The sequence below is a fragment of the Triticum aestivum genome, chromosome 2D, assembly GCF_018294505.1.
Source record: "Triticum aestivum cultivar Chinese Spring chromosome 2D, IWGSC CS RefSeq v2.1, whole genome shotgun sequence".
In the NCBI taxonomy this organism is placed as follows: Eukaryota; Viridiplantae; Streptophyta; class Magnoliopsida; order Poales; family Poaceae; genus Triticum; species Triticum aestivum.
Genome location: NC_057799.1, coordinates 470,169,916 through 470,195,644, shown reverse-complemented (window position 1 = coordinate 470,195,644; position 25,729 = coordinate 470,169,916).

The window sequence follows — 25,729 nt, the reverse complement described above, 5'->3', positions numbered from 1 at the left end:
CCGGAGACGACGGCTCAAGATCCGCCAGCCGCCTCCGAGGCCACCATTCCCATGGATACGGCGCCTGAAGCCCCTGCCCCGACCACCAAGACAACGACCGAAGCGTCAGCTAATCCGGAGGCCTCCGGCTCAACCCCACCGGCTAACGACCCGGACGTGGTAATTACCCGGACGGAGTATGTTGAGCCGGGGAGGCCGACCGCACTGGCCCAATGCTCCGCGAAGGGGGAGCTGCTGCGACCCCACCGGGCGAATCTGGATCTCTCGGGCTACCCCGATTTGAGCATTGGAGAGCTCGTTTCTGGCTACATCAGCCAGGTTCACAAGAGCCGGGACGCGGAGATCGCCATGGTCAATCAGATCCAACAAAAGTCTGAGGTAACCTTCTGCTGTCTTCTTACTTTCCGCATAGTGATCCTTGTCATGCTAGCCCCCAAGTCTATAACTTATACTTGGCATATGTTGTAGACTTAGAGTCCGGCTTACTTAATTGAACCAGCAGTACGTAGATAGACACGTTCAATATGCATTAGCCCCCAAGTGCCAAGTGTCTTTGCTTGGAAAGTGCTTGGGACTTATATAATGACTGTTTAATAACCCGGAAATATATGCAGGCTACTGGCAAGAAATTTGAGTCGGACCTTGCGGGTCTCAAGAGCCGGTTAAAAACTCAAGAGATGGAGACCCGGAAGGCGAATGCCAAGTTTGTCTCCAGCATCGCCGCTCAGGAGAAATTGAAGACTGAATTCGACGCTGAGCGGAAGGCCTGGGCTGAGGAGAAAGCCGCACTGGTGACCCGGGCAGAACAGGCGGAGAAGGCCCTCACTGAGAAGACCGCTGAGCTCTCCGGTCTAAAGCACCAGGTTTCCCAAATGGTGGCTGCTATCTTCGGTAAGTCGCCTCACCGGCTTTCATCAAGTCTGCACATGTTACGATTCACCCTTGTCACCGGCTTACCTGACCTTTATTAAACAGGTCCCAGGAGTGCCAACCTCAACCAGAGCGTGGTCACCAAGCTAAAGGCCGTGTACACCCTGGTGGAACAACTCTACACCGGGTCACAGCGCGCCTTAGCTGTGGTGGCCCTATCCAATGAGGTGCCAACCCATCTGGCTGAAGTCCTGCGCCGGCTCGCAGTTTTGCCACAGCGAATCCAAGAGCTACGTCGAGCCTCCGCAAGATCCGGAGCAATTGCCGCGCTGAGCCGGGCCAAAGCCTTCCTGCCGGAGCTAGACCCGGCAGACATCGCCCTGGGTTACCCCAGCCTGAAGGAAGACGGCTCCACCTTCGACCAGAAGGATTTCGCGGCATGCGTGAAGGCTGTACGCCCGGTGGCCACCATCATCGGGAACGACACCGACTTAACCAAGTATCAGCCGGGGTACAACGCGGAGAATCAGAGGATTCCAACCCCTCGCTATGAAGCTCTTAGTCTGATTCCTCCGGCTCGCCAACACACCTACGCCCCCGAGATTGACCCGGCCGGGTTAATTGACGAAGAAGCTCAGTTCGAAGCTCTCAGCGGCATCAACTGGAAATCGTCGACCTTCGAAGCCTTGGGATCAGCCGGAGCAGAAGATGAGCCGGGGACTTCGACTCAGCAGGCGTCATAAACCGGCTAGCGGCTCACCAAACAACGCTCCACCCTTGAAACTTTGAAAGATTTTTGTAATAGAATAAGTGCAACAATTTATCTCTGCCGTGCCATCGTGCACGTAATGAATGCTGAAATCCTTTGAAGTCATTCTTTTGATGCTCCTCCGGGTCATAATTATCCTTCGTGCTTCTCAACCTTTAAAAAAGTACCTTCAAGCATCTGCATAGAAAGGTAAATCACAAGTCTCAAGACGGCTTACCACCCTCCGGATTAAATGACCCGGGTAGCATGGTTGGTATCTTAACTCTAATGGACTTGTCTTGATGACATCCAGGATGTTCAATTAACAAGATAACTCCAAAATTAAGCCGGTCAAGCGAAACCCGGCCATGCACACGTTGTCATAATCAGAGTAGACTTTGCGATAAATCGGAACTTAGGGGCTTCCAGTTCGAATACGACCAGAGACCCGGCCCGAAAGGGGTTTAAGCCAAGATTCGGATACGATCATATAGCCCCCAATGGGTGTGGCGATGCCAATCAAGAGGGTACCGACAGCTATGTTCTCTTGGGTTCGAATACGACCCATGTTTGAACAGGAAGCCCCCAAGTGATTCTGAAAATTGTTTAACGACGCTGATTCGAATACGATCCACGTCGGTTCTCAGAGGGGTTACACTATGATTCAAATATGACCAAAGGCAACCTCCCAATGAGCTCGGCACTTTGCCAATCAAATGGGTATCGACAGCTATGTTCTCTTTGGTTCGAATACGACCCATGTTTGAACAGGAAGCCCCCAAGTGATCTTACTGCTTACGGCTAGACTCAAATGCGATCATAAGCCGGATCCTCCTTTCAAATTAGTATGACACGTATATTTGGAGGAGAAAAAAGGACAGAGGTCCTGCTTTATTGCTTATCATAATATATATATGTCTGAGATAAATATGTACACCACAAGAGCCGGTAGCTCAAGTGTAATAAGGCCGAAGCTGAGCGATATTCCACGGCCGACGGGTCTCCTCCTCAGATTTACGCGAATCTTTACGCTCCCGAACATCAATGAGGTAATATGACCCGTTGTGCAAGTTCTTACTGACCACAAAGGGCCCTTCCCAAGGTGGGGATAATTTGTGTGCATCTGTTTGATCCTGGATGAGCCGGAGCACAAGGTCGCCTTCCTGGAAGACCCGGGTTTTGACCCGGCGGCTATGATAACGGCGCAGGTCTTGTTGGTAAATCGCTGAACGGGCTGCTGCCACATCACGCTGTTCATCCAACAAGTCCAGAGCAACTTGGCGCGCCTGTTCATTGTCCGTCTCAACATAAGCCGCCACACGAGGTGAATCGTGACGGATGTCGCTAGGGAGGACCGCTTCTGCCCCATAAACCATGAAGAAAGGCGTGAAGCCAGTAGACCTGTTAGGAGTAGTGTTGATGCTCCATAAGACGGAGGGCAACTCCTCCACCCAACAACCCGGCGTCCGTTGCAAAGGGACCAAAAGCCGGGGTTTGATGCCCTTCAGAATCTCCTGGTTAGCTCTCTCAGCTTGACCATTGGACTGGGGATGAGCCACTGAAGAAACATCAAGCCGGATATGCTCTCGTTGACAAAACTCCTCCATAGCGCCTTTGGACAGATTAGTGCCATTGTCTGTTATGATGCTGTGCGGAAAGCCGAAGCGGAAGATCACCTTTTTCATAAATTGAACCGCCGTGGCTGCATCACACTTGCTAACTGGCTCAGCTTCCACCCACTTCGTGAATTTGTCCACTGCCACCAAGAGGTGGGTCTTCTTATCCTTGGACCGTTTAAAAGGCCCGACCATATCAAGCCCCCAGACCGCAAAGGGCCAAGTGATCGGGATCATCCTCAATTCCTGAGCCGGCACATGAGCCCGTCGGGAGAACCTCTGACAACCATCACACTTACTGACCAAGTCCTCCGCATCAGCGTGAGCCGTCAACCAATAAAAACCATGACGGAATGCCTTGGCCACAAGGGATTTTGAGCCGGCATGATGGCCGCAATCCCCTTCATGGATCTCGCGCAAGATCTCTTGACCTTCCTCAGGGGAAATACAACGCTGAAATACCCCTGAAACACTGCGATGATGCAACTCGCCGTTGATAACAATCATTGACTTGGCCCGCCGGATTATTTGCCTGGCCAAAGTTTCATCCTCAGGCAACTCTCCCCGGGTTATATAAACCAAGTACGGCATTGTCCAGTCTGGTATGACATGAAGAGCCGCCACCAGTCGTGCCTCCGGGTCAGGGATAGCCAAGTCCTCCTCTGTAGGCAACTTAACCGAAGGGTTATATAGGACATCCAGGAAAGTGTTAGGCGGCACCGGCTTTCGCTGAGAGCCGAGCCGGCTTAAAGCATCAGCCGCCTCGTTCTTCCTGCGATCAATGTGCTCCACTTGATATCCCTGAAAGTGCCCAGCAATGGCATCAACCTCGCGGCGATAAGCCGCCATGAGGGGATCCTTAGAATCCCAAGTGCCTGATACTTGTTGAACCACCAAATCTGAGTCCCCAAAGCACCGTACCCGGCTTAAGCTCATCTCCTTAGCCACCCGAAGACCGTGGAGTAAGGCCTCGTATTCAGCCGCATTGTTAGTGCAAGGAAACATCAATTGTAGCACATACTGGAACTTGTCACCCCTAGGGGAAGCCAATACAACACCAGCCCCCGAGCCCTCCAGCTGCCTGGACCCATCAAAGTGAATAGTCCAATAGGTGTTATCCGGCTTCTGCTCAGGCACTTGCGACTCTGTCCAATCATTAATAAAATCCACCAAAGCCTGAGACTTAACAGCAGTGCGTGGCACATATTTGAGGCCATGAGGCCCAAGCTCAATAGCCCACTTAGCAATTCTCCCTGTAGCCTCTCGGTTCTGGATAATATCCCCAAGAGGGGCAGAACTGACCACAGTGATGGGATGACCCTGAAAATAATGCTTGAGTTTCCGGCTCGCCATGAACACACCATATACAAGCTTCTGCCAGTGCGGGTATCGCTGCTTGGACTCAATAAGCACCTCACTGACATAATAAACCGGCCGCTGAACCGGATGCTCCTTACCCGTCTCCTTACGCTCCACCACCATAGCCACACTGACGGCTCGTGTGTTTGCCGCCACATACAGTAGCAAGGGCTCCTTATCAACCGGAGCAGCAAGGACGGGGGGCTCTGCCAGTTGCTTTTTCAAATCCTCGAAGGCGGTATTAGCTGCATCATTCCAGACAAAGTTATCCGTTTTCTTCATCAACTGATATAAGGGCATAGCCTTCTCACCCAAGCGGCTTATGAACCGGCTTAAAGCAGCGATGCGACCTGCCAAACGCTGAACATCATTTATACATGCCGGCTTAGCTAGAGAAGTGATAGCTTTGATCTTCTCCGGGTTAGCTTCAATTCCTCTGTCAGAAACCAAGAAGCCCAATAGCTTGCCCGCAGGAACACCAAAAACACATTTGGCCGGGTTAAGCATCATCTTGTAGACCCGGAGATTATCGAAGGTTTCCCTTAAGTCATCTATCAGGGTTTCCTCCTTGATGGACTTAACCACAATATCGTCCACGTAAGCGTGAACATTGCGCCCGATCTGTTTATGGAGACAATTCTGTACACAACGCTGGTAAGTCGCCTGCGCACACTTGAGCCCAAAGGGCATAGAGACATAGCAGAAGGCTCCAAAGGGAGTGATGAACGCCGTCTTCTCCTGGTCCTTAACTGCCATCTTAATCTGATGATACCCGGAATAGGCATCCAAGAAACTTAAGCGTGCACAACCTGCCGTAGCATCAATGATCTGATCAATACGGGGGAGAGCAAAAGGATCAGCCGGACACGCCTTGTTCAAGTCCGTGTAGTCCACACACATCCGCCAGGTGCCGTTCTTCTTAAGTACAAGCACCGGGTTAGCCAACCACTCTGGGTGAAAAACCTCAACAATGAACCCGGCCGCCAAAAGCCGGGCCACTTCTTCACCAATAGCCTTCCGCCTCTCTTCGTTAAACCGTCGAAGGAACTGTCTGACCGGCTTAAATTTTGGATCAACATTGAGAGTGTGCTCAGCGAGTTCTCTAGGTACACCTGGCATGTCAGAAGGTTTCCATGCGAAGATGTCCCTATTCTCACGGATGAACTCGATGAGCGCGCCTTCCTATTTCGGGTCCAGATTTGCACTGATGCTGAACTGCTGAGACGAGTCACCTGGAACAAAATCAACAAGTTTAGTCTCATCAGCTGATTTAAACTTCATTGCTGGTTCATTCTCCGTGGTTGGCTTTTTCAGAGAGGTCATATCTGTTGGGTCAACATTGTCTTTATAAAATTTCAACTCTTCTGTGGCACAAACAGACTCTGCATAAGCCGCGTCACCTTCCTCACACTCCAGAGCCACTTTCCGGCTGCCGTGAACCGTAATGGTCCCGTTGTGACCCGGCATCTTGAGTTGTAAGTACACATAACACGGCCGTGCCATGAACTTGGCGTAAGCCGGCCGTCCAAATATGGCGTGGTAAGGACTTCTTATCTTGACCACCTCAAAGGTCAACTTCTCCACCCTGTAGTTGTTCTCATCACCGAAGGCCACTTCCAGTTCGATCTTGCCGACTGGATAAGCCGATTTACCGGGTACCACACCATGGAAGATAGTATTTGACTGGCTGAGGTTCTTATCAACTAGCCCCATACGACGGAAAGTCTCATAATAGAGGATGTTGATGCTGCTGCCTCCATCCATGAGTACCTTTGTGAACTTATAGCCTCCCACTTGAGGAGCCACCACTAAGGCCAGGTGGCCCGGGTTATCCACCCGGGGAGGGTGATCCTCCCTACTCCACACTATGGGCTGCTCCGACCACCGTAAGTAGCGTGGAACCGCCGGCTCAACAGCATTAACAGCCCTCTTGTGAAGCTTCTCGTCTCGTTTGCACAAACTAGTGGTGAACACGTGATACTGTCCACCGCTAAGCTGCTTTGGGTTGGTCTGATAGCCCCCCTGTTGCTGTTGATGACCCTGACCAGACTGTTGATTAAAGCCCCCTTGACCGTTCTGAGGACCGGAATTTGACCCGCCGCCCGGGCCATGAAAGCCGCCGGCGCCTGAGCCGCCACCCGGACCATTGTAGTTTTTAAAGGCCTTCATGATAGCACAATCCTTCCACAGATGAGTCGCCGGCTTCTCTCTAGAACCGTGTCTCGGACAAGGTTCATTCAACAGCTGTTCCAGAGAAGGTCCTGACCCGCCGCCTCGGGGAGGGGGCCTCCCCTTGCGTCGCTGGTTATTACCTTGAGAGTTGGTGTTGGCTACAAACTCTAGGCTGCCATCGGCCTTGCGCTTGCCTCCTCCTTGGTTCCCCGGGCTAAACTGAGGACCCTTGCCGTTGCCGTTCTTCTTTCCCTTCCCTGCCCTTTCATCATCTGAAGGGGGATCCTTGGTACCATCGGAATCGGCGTACTTGACAAGAGCTGCCATCAGTGTACCCATATCAGTACAGTCACGCTTAAGCCGCCCGAGTTTCATCTTTAGGGGCACAAAGCGACAGTTTTGTTCCAACATTAAGACTGCAGAGCCGGCATCCATCTTATCCGATGAATGTATGATCTCCTTGACCCGGCGAACCCAATGGGTCGTGGATTCACCCTCCTGCTGCTTACAGTTAGTCAGATCCACGATTGACATAGATTGCCTGCAGGTATCTTTGAAGTTTTGAATGAACCGGGCTTTCAGCTCAGCCCAAGACCCGATGGAGTTCGGCGGTAACCCTTTCAACCACGTGCGGGCAGTTCCATCTAACATCATGGTGAAATATTTGGCCATGGCCGCCTCGCTGACTTCCAGCAATTCCATAGCCATCTCATAACTCTCGATCCAGGCTGCCGGTTCTAAGTCTGCTGTATAGTTAGGCACCTTCCTAGGTCCTTTGAAGTCCTTGGGTAGACGTTCATTACGGATAGCTGGCATCAAACACGGGACACCCCCGGTTCTAGTAGGGATACCCGCATCAACGGACATCGTCGGATAAGCCGGGGGGGGTCTGGTAAGCCATCACTTGAGGCGCCTGCTCCGCCTCCTGGCGTGCTTGGTCTGCTACGTAGAAGGCTCCATTATGAGCCGGGCCATGACCAGGGGGCGGGTCATGGCGTCGGACATTACTTGAGCCGGTCGCCGAGACCATGTGCCGGCTGTAACTCGGGCTCTGCCCTGGACGAGGGGTTGAATGGATCCTATCCCGGCTGTAGGAGTACGCCTCTTGCTGCGCCAGCGCTGTCTGGAGGAGTTCTCTGACCCGGCGGGTCTCAATAGCCGTCGGAGAGTCGCCATCAACGGGCAGAGCCGCCAGCCGTGCCGCTGCGGCGACCATGTTCTCCAGTGGGTTATTATAATGGCCCGGGGGTATTGGCACATACTGTGGCGGGGCGGGGGGTCCCGTGTTTGATCCGGGGTATTGGCATATCACTCGTGGTTGAATAAGGGGTCCAGATCCGGGTGCTACGACCCCCAGCGGGTGACTAGACCCTACACCCGGCGTGTTGAAGAGGTTGCGCGGATCGTAAACCGGCGGGAGTCGAGATTGAGCCTTTTGATGCCTCCTTCTCATGACCTCATTGGCCACGTTCTGATCCATCGTGAGTTGGAAGGACTGCGCCTGAATTAGCTGAGTCCGGGCATCGAGAGCCGCCCGCTCCGCAGCCAGTCTGATCCCTTCTGCTGCAAGGTCCTCTTTAGCTTTTATCAGATCCAATTTTAGCTGTGCCACCGCCGCATCATGCTGAACTTGATCCGCCGGGTCGACCGTTGCGGTTAACAGGGCCGTCATCTTATCCGTGAGATCCATCAGCACCTGAGCCGGGGAAGGCACCGGGTTTTTCCGATCCGGAAGCGGGGTTCTGAACAGGCTGCGCACCAGCCATAAAAACTCCAACCTGACTTGGCGGCTCAAAAAGGTCCGGAATACTGCTGCCATCGGAATAACTCATGAGCCTGCCATCTTGAAGTTGGTCCAACGAGTTTGACTCATCAGCGGCCGACTCGCCGTCAGAGCCGGCGGCCGCCTCATCCCCAGACCCAGATGGATCAGATGGTCCTCCGTGGATGCATCCCACAAAAGCGCGCTTTAAGGCAGGCCGGGCCCGGGCGGGTCGTGCGCGCTGAGCCGTTTCGATGAGACCGGCGCGGAGATCCGGCTTGGGGCCCGGCTCTCCAATCTTGCCGATGAAGACATGAATTCCACCGAAGGGGACCCGGTACCCGTACTCCACTGAGCCGGCGTCGGGGCCCCAGTCCGCATCGTCGATGTAGAGCTTGCCGCGACGACTCTTGGTCATCCGGCCCACAGCGTATCCCTTGAGCCCTTCGAAGCTGCCCTTCAAGAACTCAAATCCACCGTGCGCCAGCTATGCCCGGCTCTCGATCAGATTGTTGTCGCCCCTAAACCGCTGCCGGGTCGTCCCTTTATATAGGGAGGTTGACACCCAACGGCCCTTAGAGTCCCGGCCGGCTCATAAGAGTGTCCGGCTCGGACTCTAAACAATACTTGCCTTACACTACAAGTCTACTATAACAATGATGATAACTATGGGCAATAAGCCATCGCCGGGTCTCAGCCCATCTCTGGCCCATTATCTTGAAACTTAGCTCCGGGCTTCTGGCAATGACCCTTAGTGTAACCCGGCCCTCCTGGCGGGTGACTCCCAGATCTATACCCTCAACCATTTCGAGACTCCTCGTCATGTCCGTGATCACATCCAGGACTCCGAACAACCTTCGGTACATCAAAACACATAAACTCATTATACCGATCGTCATCGAACGTTTAGCGTGCGGACCCTACGGGTTCGAGAACTATGTAGACATGACCGAGACTCATCTCCGGTCAATAACCAATAGCGGAAACTGAATGCTCATATTGGTTCCTACATATTCTATGAAGATCTTTATCGGTCAAATCGCATAACAACATACGTTGTTCCGTTTGTCATCGGTATGTTACTTGCCCGAGATTCGATCGTCAGTATCATCATGCCTAGTTCAATCTCGTTACCGGCAAGTCTCTTTACTCGTTCCGTAATGCATCATCCCGCAACTAACCATTAGTTACATTGCTTGCAAGGCTTATAGTGATGTGCATTACCGAGAGGGCCCAGAGATACCTCTCCGACAATCGGAGTGAAAAATCCTAATCTCGATCTATGCCAACTCAACAAACACCATCAGAGACACCTGTAGAGCATCTTTATAATCACCCAGTTATGTTGTGACGTTTGATAGCACAGTAAGTGTTCCTCTCGTATTTGGGAGTTTCATAATCTCATAGTCATAGGAACATGCATAAGTCATGAAGAAAGCAATAGCAACAAACTAAATGATCATAGTGCTAAGGTAACGGATGGGTCTTGTTAATCATATCATTCTCTAATGATGTGACCCCGTTCATCAAATGACAACTCATGTCTATGGCTAGGAAACTTAACCGTCTTTGATTAACGGGCTAGTCAAGTAGAGGCATACTAGTGACTCTCTGCTTGTTTATGTATTCACACATGTACTAAGTTTCCGATTAATACAATTCTAGCATGAATAATAAACATTTATCATGATATAAGGAAATATAAATAACAACATTATTATTGCCTCTAGGGTATATTTCCTTCAATAACATGTAACGCGCCCCCTCACAACGAGGGTAAGACGCTTTCGCCTATTCGCACATGGTAATCAGAGCCTCCTCTTCCAAACCCTAGATGCCATCGATCCCCATAGTGCCAAGCCATGTCTTCCACCAGCGCCGCCCAATCCAATCTCAGCGGTCAAGTCACGGAGAAGCTCTCCCGGACGAATTACGTCCTATGGCGAACAAAAGTTACGCCACAGCTGAGGGGAGCCAGGCTCTTCGGCTACATTGATGGAACCATGCCGGAACCCGCCCGCCTCCTCGTCACCGAGGACAAGGATGGCAAGGAGTCGACTGAGCCCAACCCTCTCCATCCCATCTGTGTGAGGGAGGATCAATAGGTGCTCGGCTACCTCCTCAACAACCTCTCCAAAGAAGTGCTGATCACGGTGACCGCGATCACCACCATGCACGCCCTCTGGGTGGCGCTGGCAGGCATGTTTTCCTCTCCATCTCTGAGTCGTGTCAACAACGTTCGCACTACTTTGATCAATGCACAGAAGGGCAACCAATCCGTCGCTGCATACTATGCTTTTATGCGCGGTCTTGCCGATGAACTCGCCGCGGCCGGCAAGCCCATCCTGGATGATGAGCTCATCTCCTACCTGTTGCCTGGGCTGGACATGGACTACCAGCACCTCATCTCTGCCCTCGACGCCCGCGTCACGCCGGTCTCCCTCGACGAGCTGTACGCCATGCTGAGCAACTTCGATCAGTGTGTCGCGCAGTTTCACAGCGCCGGCGGTGGTTTCAAGTCCTTGGCAAATGCGGCCACCCGCGGGCGCGGCGGGTACTCATCCCGTCATCGTGGTCCTCCTCGACACAAGGGAAAGCAAGGCGGTGGCGGCTCCAGCAACCCTGGCTCCCGCGGGGGACGCCCCAACTTCACCACTGATACGTCCATTTTGCATCATGCTTTTATATCGATATTTATTGCATTATGGGCTGTTATTACACATTATGTCACAATACTTATGCCTATTCTCTCTTATTTTACAAGGTTTACATAAGGAGGGAGAATGCCGGCAGCTGGAATTCTGGGCTGGAAAAGGAGCAAATATTGAAGACCTATTCTGCACAACTCCAAAAGTCCTGAAACTCCACGAAAGTTATTTTTGGAAATAAAAAAAAATATTGAGCGGAAGAAGTACGTCGGAGGGGGCCCCACCTGGCCACGAGGGTGGGGGGCGCGCCCCTGCCTCGTGGGCCCCCTGTTGGCTCTCCGGTGGCCATCTTCTGCTATATGAAGTCTTTCGTCGAGGAAAAAAATCATAAGCAACCTTTCGGGACGAGACTCCGTCGCCACGAGGCGGAACCTTGGCGGAACCAATCTAGGGCTCCGGCAGAGCTGTTCTGCCGGGGACACTTCCCTCCGGGAGGGGGAAATCATCGCCATCGTCATCACCAACGCTCCTCTCATCGGGAGAGGGCAATCTCCATCAACATCTTCACCAACACCATCTCCTCTCAAAACCCTAGTTCATCTCTTGTATCCAATTCTTGTCTCCAAGTCCGGGATTGGTACTAGTAGGTTGCTAGTAGTGTTGATTACTCCTTGTAGTTGATGCTAGTTGGTTTATTTGGTGGAAGATCATATGTTCAGATCCTATATGCATATTAATACCCCTCTGATTATGAACATGAATATGCTTTGTGAGTAGTTACGTTTGTTCCCGAGGACATGGGAGAAGTCTTGCTATTAGTAGTCTTGTGAATTTGGTATTCGTTCGATATTTTGATGAGATGTATGTTGTCTATCCTCTAGTGGTGTTATGTGAACGTTGACTACATAACACTTCACCATTATTTGGGCCTAGAGGAAGGCATTGGGAAGTAATAAGTAGATGATGGGTTGCTAGAGTGACAGAAGCTTAAACCCTAGTTTATGCGTTGCTTCGTAAGGGGCTGATTTGGATCCATATGTTTCATGCTATGGTTAGGTTTACCTTAATACTTTTGTTGTAGTTGCGGATGCTTGCAATAGAGGTTAATCATAAGTGGGATTCTTGTTCAAGTAAGAACAGCACCCAAGCACCGGTCCACCCACATATCAAATTATCAAAGTACCGAACGCGAATCATATGAACGTGATGAAAACTAGGTTGACGATAATTCCCATGTGTCCTTGGGAGCGCTTTTCTCTATATAAGAGTTTGTCCAGGCTTGTCCTTTGCTACAAAAAGGATTGGGCCACCTTGCTGCACTTTATTTACTTTTGTTACTTGTTGCTCGTTACAAATTATTCTATCACAAAACTATCTGTTACCACTTATTTCAGTACTTGCAGAGAGTACCTTGCTGAAAACCGCTTATCATTTCCTTCTGCTCCTCGTTGGGTTCGACACTCTTACTTATCTAAAGGACTGCGATAGATCCCCTATACTTGTGGGTCATCAAGACTCTTTTCTGGCGCCGTTGCCGGGGAGTGAAGCGCCTTTGGTAGGTGGAATTTGGTAAGGAAAATTTATATAGTGTGCTGAAATTTACTCTCACTTGTTACTATGGAAAGTAATCCTCTGAGGGGCTTGTTCGGGGTATCTTCACCCCGACCAGTAAAGCAAAGAGTTGCTCCAAAACCTACTAAACCTACTGAAAATGAAAATGAAAATGTCCACTTTGAGATTCCTTCGGGTATGTTAGAAAAACTTCTAGCTAATCCTTTTGTCGGAGATGGAACAAAGCATCCTGATGAGCACCTAATATATGTGGATGAAGTTTGTGGATTATTTAAGCTTGCAGGTATACCCGGTGATGTTGTTTAGAGGAAGGTCTTCCCTTTATCTTTGAAGGGAGATGCATCGACATGGTATAGGCTATGTGATGATACGGGATCATGGAACTATAAACGATTGAAATTGGAATTTCATCAGAAATTTTATCCTATGCATCTTGTTCATCGTGATCGTAATTATATATATAATTTTTGGCCTCGCGAAGGAGAAAGCATCGCTCAAGCTTGGGGGAGGCTTAAATCAATGTTATATTCATGCCCCAATCATGAGCTCTCAAGAGAAATAATTCTTCAAAGTTTTTATGCTCGGCTTTCTCGTAATAATCAATCCATGCTCGATACTTCTTGTGCTGGCTCTTTTATGATGAAGACTATTGAATTCAAATGGAATTTATTGGATAGAATTAAACGCAACTCTGAAGATTGGGATCTCGACGAAGGTAAGGAGTCAGGTATGACACCTAAGTTTGATTGTGTTAAACCTTTTATGGATACCGATGTTTTCCGTAAATTTAGCACTAAATATGGACTTGACTCTAAGATAGTAGCTTCCTTTTGTGAATCCTTTGCTACTTATGTTGATCTCCCCAAGGAGAAGTGGTTTAAATATCATCCTCCCATGGAAGTAAAAGTAGCTGCACCTACTAAAGTTGAAGAAAAGACTATCACTTATAATGATCCTGTTGTTCCTACTTCTTATGTTGAGAAACCACCTTTCCCTGTTAGGATAAAGGATCATGCTAAAGCTTCAACTGTGGTTCATAAAAGCAATATTAGAACTTATACACCTTCTGAGCAAGTTAAAGTTGAACCTAATATTGCTATTGTTAAAGATATCTTGGCTGATAATATTGATGGGCATGTTATTTATTTCTGCGGTGAAACTGCTAGAATTGCTAAACCCTGTGCTAAAGATAAACATAGACCTGTGGTAGGCATGCCTGTTATTTCTATTAAAATAGGAGATCATTGTTATCATGGCTTATGTGATATGGGTGCTAGTGCTAGTGCTATAGCTCATGACTTATACAAAGAAATTATGCATGGAATTGCACCTGCTGAGATAGAAGGTATTGATGTTACCATCAAACTTGCTAATAGAGATACAATATCACCCATTGGGATTGTTAGAGATGTTGAAGTCTTGTGTGGGAAAACTAAATACCCTGCTGATTTTCTTGTTCTTGGTTCCCCACAAGATAGCTTTTGTCCCATTATATTTTGTAGACCCTTCTTGAACACCGTCAATGCTAGGATAGACTGCGAAAAGGATGTTGTTACTATAGGCTTGGGTGATATGTGTCATGAGTTTAATTTCTCTAAATTTAGTAGACAACACCGTGAAGAAGAATTGCCTAGTAAGGATGAAATTATTGGTCTTGCTTCTATTGCCGTACCTCCTAGTGATCCTTTAGAACAATATTTGCTAGACCATGAAAATGATATGTTTATGAATGAAAGAAGGGAAATAGATGAAGTATTCTTTAAACAGGAACTATCCTGAAGCACAATTTGCCTGTTGAAATCCTAGGGGATCCTCGTCCACCCAAGGGTGATCCCGTGTTTGAGCTCAAACCTTTACCTGATACTCTCAAATATGCTTATCTTGATGAGAAAAAGATATATCCTGTTATTTTTAGTGCTAACCTTTCAGAGCATGAAGAAGAGAGACTATTGAAAACTCTGAAGAAGCACCGTGTTGCTATTGGATATACTCTTGATGATCTTAAGGGCATTAGTCCCACTCTATGTCAACATAAAATAAATTTGGAAGAAGATGCCAAACCAGTTCGTGATCATCAATGAAGGCTGAATTGTGACGCCCCCGATTCGACCGTACACTAATCATGCACGCAAATGTGTACGATCAAGATCAGAGACTCACGGGAAGATATCACAACACAACTCTAAAACATAAATAAGTCGTACAAGCATCATAATACAAGCCAGGGGCCTCGAGGGCTCGAATACAAGTGCTCGATCATAGACGAGTCAGCGGAAGCAACAATATCTGAGTACAGACATAAGTTAAACAAGTTTTCCTTAAGAAGGCTAGCACAAACTGGGATACAGATCGAACGAGGCGCAGGCCTCCTGCCTGGGATGCTCCTAACTACTCCTGGTCGTCGTCAGCGGGCTGCACGTAGTAGTAGGCACCTCCAGTGTCGTAGGAGTCGTCGTCGACGGTGGCGTCTGGCTCCTGGACTCTAGCATCTGGTTGCGACGACCAGATAGAAAGGAAAGGGGGAAAAGAGGGAGAGAAGCAACCGTGAGTACTCATCCAAAGTACTCGCAAGCAAGGAGCTACACTACATATGCATGGGTATATGTGTAAAGGGGCATATCAGTGGACTGAACTGCAGTATGCCAGAATAAGAGGGGGATAGCTAGTCCTGTCGAAGACTACGCTTCTGGCCATCTCCATCTTGCAGCATGTAGAAGAGAGTAGATTGAAGTCCTCCAAGTAGCATCGCATAGCGTAATCCTACCCGGCGATCCCCTCCTCGTCGCCCTGTTAGAGAGCGATCACCGGGTTGTATCTGGCACTTGGAAGGGTGTGCTTTATTAAGTATCCAGTTCTAGTTGTCATAAGGTCAAGGTACAACTCCGGGTCGTCCTTTTACCGAGGGACACGGCTATTCGAATAGATAAACTTCCCTGCAGGGGTGCACCACATAACCCAACACGCTCGATCCCATTTGGCCGGACACACTTTTCTGGGTCATGCCCGGCCTCGAAGATCAACACGTCGCAGCCCCACCTAAGCACAACAGAGAGGTCAGCACGCCGGTCTAACCCTATGCGCGCAGGGGTCTGGGCCCATCGCCCTATGCACACCTGCACGTTGCGTACGCGGCCGGAAGCAGACCTAGCCTAGTGGCGTTCCAGTCCAATCCGGCGCGCGCCACTCAGTCGCTGACATCACGAAGGCTTCGGCTGATACCACGACGCCGGGATACCCATAACTACTCCCGCGTAGATGGTTAGTGCGTATAGACCAAATGGCCAGACTCAGATCAAATACCAAGAAATCGTTAAGCGTGTTATGTCGAAGTAACCGCGGACGCCGTCCAGGGCCAGGCCCACCTCTCACCTAGGCGGTCTCAACCTGCCCTGTCGCTCCGCCACAAAGATCCACTTGTGGGTACTCCTACGAGCCGACCCGACTTTATTTACCTCATGTGTCATGTATAGAGTATATAAGTATATACCCGTGATCACCGCCCAGGTGATCACAGCCCGTTAGTATAGCGCAGCAGACGGACAAGAATGTAGGGCCACTGATGGAAAACTAGCACCCTATACTAAGCATGTAGGATTGCAGGTAAAGGTAACAATAGCAGAAGCAAGGGCAGGCTATGCATCAGTATAGGATTAACGGAAAGCAGTAACATGCTACACTACTCTAATGCAAGCAGTATAGAGAAGAATAGGTGATATCTGGTGATCAAGGGGGGGGGGCTTGCCTGGTTGCTCTAGCAAGTAGGAGGGGTCGTCAACTCCGTAGTCGAACTGGGCAGCAGCAGTGTCGGTCTCGTAGTCTACCGGAGAGAAGAGGGGGGAAGAAACAGTAAATACAATGCAAACATAAGCATGACGATGCGTGACATGACAATGAGCGGTGCTAGGTGTGTCCTAATGCGGCAGTAGGTGGTACCGGCGAAGGGGAGGAACATCCGGGAAAGTATTCCCGATGTTTCGCATTTTCGGACAGATGAAACGGAGGGGGAAAGTTGCATGTTCGATAGGTTCGGGAGGTGTGGTGGACGAACGGGCTACGTATTCGGATTCGTCTCGTCGTTCTGAGCAACTTTCATGTACAAAGTTTTTCCATCCGAGCTACGGTTTATTTTATATTAAATTTTAAAGATTTTATTAATTTCTGGAATTTATTTAATTATTTAATATATACATTATCCGAAACAGTGTTGCGATGAGATCAGCATGACATCATGCTGATGTCAGCAGTCATCTGACATGTGGGTCCCACCTGTCATAGACTGATTAGGGTAATTAGGGTTAACTAATTAATTAACTAATAATTAAACTAATTAATTAAATTAGATTAATCTAAACAGGGTTAATTAACTAATTAATTAATTAGTTTTATTTTTATTTTCTTTATTTATTCATTTATTAATTAATTTATTATTTTTATTATTATTTATTTTTTTATATATTAAATTATTTTAAATCATTTTTCATTCTGAGAGGTGGGGCCTCCTAGTCAGTGGCACACAGGGCCACCGCGGGGCGGTTGCTAGCGGGCGCTGGGGCGCCGGGTGCGGGCGCACCCGAGCGGGCACTCGCCCAGGCCAGCCGCGGCGCAGGACTGGCGAGGCACGGTGGGGCGCCGGCGACGCAGGGAGGCAGGGGCCGTGCGCTCACGGGGCCGGGCAAGGGCGGCGACGTGCGGGCATGATGGAGGCGGGGCCGCGGTGAGCGCGGCCGAGGCGCGGGCCCGGCGGGTCGAGCGCGTACGCGGCACGGGCCGAAGGCCGCTGGGGGCAGAGGGGGCTCCGGGTGCCGGAGCACGGCAACGGGCAGACGAGGCGATGTGGTCTGGTGACTGAACGCGGCCACGGCGGGCACACGCGCAGACAATGGCGGGGTGAGGCCAGCACAGGGAGGAGGCCGCGGCCCCGGGGCGGTAGAGGGCGCGGGACGACGGGCACGGTCGGTCGGTGCCGCCCGTGTCCAGGGCACGGCCCGCGCGGGGCCGGAGCGCGCGGGGCGCGGCGATGGTCGCGGGGCGAGGGAGTGCGAGGAGAGGAGGCGGGAGCTCATAGAGGAGGAGTAGGGTCAGGGCAGCGGGGCGCGAGGAGGAGGACGGAGACGATGGTGCGACGAGGAGGCAGGCCGGCGGGGAGGCATCGGCGATGGGGACGGGGAATGCCGGTGACGGAGAGGACCGCGGGGGCGGCGTCCGGCGATGGTTCGCAGGGGGGTCGAGCGGCTCCGGGCTCGAGCGATCCGACGGGGGAAAAAGGCGAGGAGGTGCTCCGGTGACGGGGTGGCTACGGCGAACGGTGGCGAGGGGCGACGATGTGGGCGGGATCGGGCGATGGGGCACCGATCCAGACTGGATCGAGAGAGAGGAGGGAGTGGGGATCGTTCCCGATCCAGATCGGGTCGGGAGGGGAAAGTGGGGTTCGGTTGGGCTAGGGTTTCCCCAGGGGGTTATGGAGAGGAGATGGGTGGGCCGGCTGGGTTAGTGGCTGGCCGGCTGGGCCGTTTGGCCCAGTTGGCCAGGGGGGTTCTCTCTCTCTCTTTTTATTTCCTTTCTGTTTCTTTTTTTATCTATTTTCTTTTCTATTTTATTCTTTTAATTTCTGTTTTATAAAATATAAATACAACTCCTAAATTAATGTTATAATTTATTCTACTGCCCCAAAAAGTTTGACACCTAATTAAAATAGTTTGCATTATTATTATTTTTAAAAGGCATTTAATTAATTGTCATAGCTGCTGTTTTAATTACTTTAGAGCCTTTAAACATTTTATAAAAGTGTGGTTTCTCCACAATAATTACCTATGCATTATTTGGCAACACCCCAACAGTTTAGTTTTAATATTTGAAAATCTTTACCCTTTGACTTTATTTTAAGTTTGAATTTCGAATCGATTTTGAACTAACACGAGATTAACAACAGTAACCGTGGTGACGTGGCATCATTAACGTGGGATTACTGTAGCCTAATTACCCGGGCGTCACAATTCTCCTCCACTACAAGAAATCTCGTCCCGAGATTTAGGAGCGGTTATAAGGGGGAAGGGATCTGGTTACAAATTTCTAACGATTCTTCTCGGTCAAGGTTGCTCTTCTCGAAGAGGTCGATCCATTACGTTGATGTCTTCAGTCCTCTGCTTCAGGTCATCATGATGAAGTTTGTCGTCCTGCCTTCAGGATCTTCACCGTACTTATGAAAGGGTGAGAAGGGAAAACTTTTCATTGGAATAGCTTATTCCCTATAAGGACGGATTCTAACAAGATCGAGCATCAAGCGGCTAACCCAGGGGAAGAAGCATAAGTATCTCTCGAATTGGAACCTAAGAAGATGTCGAGAGCAAAGTAAGAAGGTACCATGAGCAGTTTCAAACCGATAGGCAAGCGTTCGATGCCTATCAGAAGGTGAAAGGGGTTCAGAGCAACGAGAATAAGTATTGCGTCTGATACCCGAATAGATCACTAGGAAGGTGGCCCGCGAATTAAATATGGAGCCAAGTGTGAGGAATAACCATTAGAAACAGGGTTGTATAGAAGAGTCAGGTTTCGATCCTGTGGAACTGTGGGTTATGGGCCCACCATGTGGTTTTTTATAGGAGCAGTGACATCTTGCACGGTCATGATAGCAAGGCATGTCAGAGAATACCCTGTCAGTTATGTCGGCAACACGTTGGTACCAAGGGCGAGGGATGAAGAGAACCATTTTCCTGCTCGTTCAAACGAGGCGGACCAATAGGCAAGTTCTCATCCATCGGTGGCTACCGAAATGTCCTCAACAAAAGTAACATGGTCTACTGAGAGAGTGGTACAACGAGGTGCTCAACTAAGCAGGGAATTATCTCTGCTCAGCTAAGTCAGATTACAAGAAAGGTTAAACAAAACAATGGAAAGGAAAATATGATTATCAGATTAAACAGCACAATGGAAAGGAAAATGTGTTTAAACACATATTTCAAGGGTATAACCTTCCCAAGGTCAAGCAGAGCATGATATCCATGACAGGATATAATGTAGAAAATCCTTTAGGTAAGGGGAGAGAAATTTCATGTCATTACCCATACAACGGTGTCTGGTTAATTGAGCAGGAAACAATTAGTTTTGGGCTTCAAATGTTTTTATTGAAGATCGGAGTACCATAGACATGCTTTGAGATAGCATTGACATGGTCAACAGGTGAAGATCAGAATTTGGAAACAAAAAGGATCCATCAGGAACAACTTATAGAATAAGTCTTACAAAATAGCTAACCTTGCTAAAAAGGAAAACTTATAACAATAGGTCCTGCGGCCAGGTGTGTTAGGCATGACATCACTTTACCGGGTCATAAATAGACCAATGTTACAACTCTTGGAAATATGTTCCAACCATCATATCTGACCGAGATTCAGGTCTGATTGGTGTCAGGATACCTCAGACACAGGATGTCTAAGAAGAAAAGTGCAACACAAATTGGTGGGATGACATTGTAAGATTCTCGGGAAATTAACTATGAAAGCAAGTTCCGAAACCAGGGTTCATCATTAAACCTAAGAGAGGGTTAGGAGGTGGCTGATGGACTCAGCGACATTCCATTGAGATTTCCAAAAGATGGATTTCCACAACTATGTGAACAAGGAGATAACATTAGCTAGATCGAATGACTTAATGATGTATGCTCGAGGAAAACATACACAGTTAAACATTGGTTGAAATGTGCACCCGAAATATGGGCTAGGTAGCACGATCAATGTTCGAATGATGATTCATTAAGCCATAGACGTAGAATGAAACTATAGACCAATAACTTCAAAGCAATAGGGTTGCTAGAAGTTTAGAATTTACACGTCACAGACCATTTGTCGGTATTTCGTTTAGAAACAACACGGGGACCAAGAAAGAATGGTGATGGTGAGAAGTATCACTGTACCAAGAATTCTTAAGAGGTGGAGTAATGCTCACGACATTCTTGACATCGAAGATGATAATACTCCACGGTAGAACATAACATAGGTTGGATAGCAGGGAAATCAAGATACAACACAAAATATGAACAAGTTTGTCTTGAGGGGGGGGGCAAGAATGTTGTCGATGATAACACAACTCATCGAGGGGCAAGGATGGTATTTCTCATCCTGAATTTCGACACACAACTTGGAAGAAGTCAAATTGTTGACAATGATCACGACAAATTTGTCGAGAGGTTTTCAAGAAGATGTAATTGATCGACGATGACATCAAGTCAAAGGAATGATGAAAGCGAAAGGTTATTGGAACCACGGGTAGGGCACAAACTCGAAATCAAGTTTGCTATTCAAGGAGAAGTGATATGACGAGGGAGATCGACGCAAGATTAGCTCACTGTCGAAATTTGTGCGCTGGGAAGGTCCAGGTAGCACAGTCAACATCATCAAGATAATGATATAGCCAAACAGGCTAGGAATGGCGTGATCGGGTACAAACTCGTACTTAAAGAAGATTACTAAGAGTTGTTGAACTGTAGTGCGGACTCGGTTCAGTTATCGGTGTCTTTGCGTGATTAATAACCCAGAGCCCGTGGAAAATTGGAATCAGTGAGAATGTAGCACTTGATGAAGAACTCATAAGAAGTTATGCAGTTCCGTGATAATCTTGAGATACCAGGGGGGTAATACTCGACGACAAATCAAAGTAGAGGTTGGACTGGGGTATTACTCTGCAAAAGACAAGTGCTTAAACTTGCACGAGAAATGGTATTTAAAGGAGAACATGGTCAGAAACCACGATCATAAATGATCGAACCACGGATACAAGATGAACTTATAACAAGGGGGGTAATTATTTTTACAAGCAGCTTCCATGATAAGTTATACATCGTGTCCATGGGCATGAACGCAAGGTTCAAGGTCGACTCCCACTTCTTCAATGTATAACCTTCCATTCACTCCTCGCTTTGATAAAGGCATTAGTGTTGAAAGTTTTAACTGGTGAAATACCAGATGAGTATGACTCATGAAAACTTCTGAGTTCACACATATTATGAAAGGCATAGGTTCGACCCATCAAGGCATCTTAGGAACATATACCACAAACTTCGGAGTAAATATTACAAGCTCGAAAGAAGAGCATGTTCAAAAACAGATGATACAAATTACCAAAGGCATTATATACCCATGGAAAGGCTCACAAGGTTATTCAATATGAAGGACACTGTCGGATAAAATCCAACAAAGGAACCGATGGTCCACAAGGGATCTGATGTGAGCATCGGTACTCAACCAGAGGAAGAAGAATGCAAGGAGATCTGATTATAGAAACAACTGACTAACTCAAGTTCAAATGCAAAAGAATTATGATTTCCAAATCAGGGGGTCAGAAGCAACGCTCTGATCAAGGATGGATAAGTTGAGTAGGCTTAGGGGTACAATCGATGGCAATTTGATAGGTCGAGATCCAGCTCATGTTTAAAATGACGTCTGAGCCGGAAGAATGAATTCTAGGATATGATTGAGGATTGCGAGCATTCGCAACAAATTGAATCAACGGACTCAAAATGATAATGACAAGAGATGCCAATAAGATTACGAGACTTATGGGATTAACGATAATGCAACCAAACAAGAATTTCAAGAGCAATAGGCTCCTGAGGATTTTCGGAAGATCGAATAGTATTTTGAAGACTATTGTGGAATACTTGAATCAACTGGGGATGAGCGGATACTCGGTAAGTGCGAGAATTATCCGTAGGGGTATTCAGGTGACAAAGAACAGCAAGGCAGTAAGCTCAAAGGATTCTCGGAACAACAGAGAGAATTTCGGGGTATCTTGTAATAACAAGATCAACTGGGAAACATTGTATGAGTGGCGAGTATACGTGGTTATCCGTAGGAGTTTATCGATGAAAGGGAATTGCAAAAGCGATGAACACAAGTTCTCGGGTTATCAGCGGAGAGTATCTTCAGGGTCTTCACGGGCAGCAGACGATCATTAGTAATAAGGGGCTCTCCGGGTGAAAGCGATAACGAGATCCTAATGTTAGATTTAGCAAAATTCACTTAACCCAAATAGAAGAGAGATCAGAGTCCCCGAGTATAGACAAGGAGTAAAAGATCCTAATACCACCCAATGGCGACGTGGGCCCGTAAGCCACACAACCATGTTTGTAAAAGTTTTTCATGGACCAGACTCGACTTCGGCCAAGGAGTTGGAAAGGGGGATTCCTACAAGCAGTTGGCTCTGATACCAACTTGTGACGGCCCCGATTCGACCGTACACTAATCATGCACGCAAATGTGTACGATCAAGATCAGGGACTCACGGGAAGATATCACAACACAACTCTAAAACATAAAAATTTCGTACAAGCATCATAATACAAGCCAGGGGCCTCGAGGGCTCGAATACAATTGCTCGATCACAGACGAGTCAGCGGAAGCAACAATATCCGAGTACAGACATAAGTTAAACAAGTTTGCCTTAAGAAGGCTAGCACAAACTGGGATACAGATCGAACGAGGCGCAGGCCTCCTGCCTGGGATCCTCCTAACTACTCCTGGTCGTCGTCAGCGGGCTGCACGTAGTAGTAGGCACCTCCAGTGTCGTAGGAGTCGTCGTCGACGGTGGCGTCTGGCTCCTGGACTCCAGCATCTGGTTGCGATAACCAGGTAGAAAGGAAAGGGGGAAAAGAGGGAGAGAAGCAACCGTGAGTACTCATCCAAAGTACTCGCAAGCAAGGAGCTACACTACATATGCATGGGTATATGTGTAAAGGGGCATATCAGTGGACTGAACTGCAGAATGCCAGAATAAGAGGGGGATAGCTAGTCCTGTCGAAGACTACGCTTCTGGCCATCTCCATCTTGCAGCATGTAGAAGAGAGTAGATTGAAGTCCTCCAAGTAGCATCGCATAGCATAATCCTACCCGGCGATCCCCTCCTCGTCGCCCTGTTAGAGAGCGATCACCGGGTTGTATCTGGCACTTGGAAGGGTGTGCTTTATTAAGTATCCAGTTCTAGTTGTCATACGGTCAGTTACAACTCCGGGTCGTCCTTTTACCGGGGGACACGGCTATTCGAATAGATAAACTTCCCTGCAGGGGTGCACCACATAACCCAACACGCTCGATCCCATTTGGCCGGACACACTTTTCTGGGTCATGCCCGGCCTCGGAAGATCAACACGTCGCAGCCCCACCTAAGCACAACAGAGAGGTCAGCACGCCGGTCTAACCCTATGCGCGCAGGGGTCTGGGCCCATCGCCCTATGCACACCTGCACGTTGCGTACGCGGCCGGAAGCAGACCTAGCCTAGTGGCGTTCCAGTCCAATCCGGCGCGCGCCACTCAGTCGCTGACGTCACGAAGGCTTCGGCTGATACCACGATGCCGGGATACCCATAACTACTCCCGCGTAGATGGTTAGTGCGTATAGACCAAATGGCCAGACTCAGATCAAATACCAAGAACTCGTTAAGCGTGTTATGTCGAAGTAACCGCGGACGCCGTCCAGGGCCAGGCCCACCTCTCACCTAGGCGGTCTCAACCTGCCCTGTCGATCCGCCACAAAGATCCACTTGCGGGTACTCCTACGAGCCGACCCGACTTTATTTACCTCATGTGTCATGTATAGAGTATATAAGTATATACCCGTGATCACCGCCCAGGTGATCACGGCCCGTTAGTATAGCATAGCAGACGGACAAGAATGTAGGGCCACTGATGGAAAACTAGCACCCTATACTAAGCATGTAGGATTGCAGGTAAAGGTAACAATAGCAGAAGCAAGGGCAGGCTATGCATCAGTATAGGATTAACGGAAAGCAGTAACATGCTACACTACTCTAATGCAAGCAGTATAGAGAAGAATAGGTGATATCCGGTGATCAAGGGGGGGGGCTTGCCTGGTTGCTCTGGCAAGTAGGAGGGGTCGTCAACTCCGTGGTCGAACTGGGCAGCAGCAGTGTCGGTCTCGTAGTCTACCGGAGAGAAGAGGGGGGAAGAAACAGTAAATACAATGCAAACATAAGCATGACGATGCGTGACATGACAATGAGCGGTGCTAGGTGTGTCCTAACGCGGCAGTAGGTGGTACCGGCGAAGGGGAGGAACATCCGGGAAAGTATTCCCGATGTTTCGCATTTTCGGACAGATGAAACGGAGGGGGAAAGTTGCGTGTTCGATAGGTTAGGGAGGTGTGGTGGACGAACGGGCTACGTATTCGGATTCGTCTCGTCGTTCTGAGCAACTTTCATGTACAAAGTTTTTCCATCCGAGCTACGGTTTATTTTATATTAAATTTTAAAGATTTTATTAATTTCTGGAATTTATTTAATTATTTAATATATACATTATCCGAAACAGTGTTGCGATGAGATCAGCATGACATCATGCTGATGTCAGCAGTCATCTGACATGTGGGTCCTACCTGTCATAGACTGATTAGGGTAATTAGGGTTAACTAATTAATTAACTAATAATTAAACTAATTAATTAAATTAGATTAATCTAAACAGGGTTAATTAACTAATTAATTAATTAGTTTTATTTTTATTTTCTTTATTTATTCATTTATTAATTTTTATTAATTAATTTATTATTTTTATTTTTATTTATTTTTTATATATTAAATTATTTTAAATCATTTTTCATTCTGAGAGGTGGGGCCTCCTAGTCAGTGGCACACAGGACCACCGCGGGGCGGTTGCTAGCGGGCGCTGGGGCGCCGGGTGCGGGCGCACCAGAGCGGGCACTCGCCCAGGCCAGCCGCGGCGCGGGACTGGCGAGGCACGGTGGGGCGCCGGCGACGCAGGGAGGCAGGGGCCGTGCGCTCACGGGGCCGGGCAAGGACGGCGACGTGCGGGCACGATGGAGGCGGGGCCGCGGTGAGCGCGGCCGATGCGCGGGCCCGGCGGGTCGAGCGCGTACGCGGCACGGGCCGAAGGCCGTTGGGGGCAGAGGGGGCTCCGGGTGCCGGAGCACGGCAACGGGCAAACGAGGCGATGTGGTCTGGTGACCGAACGCGGCCA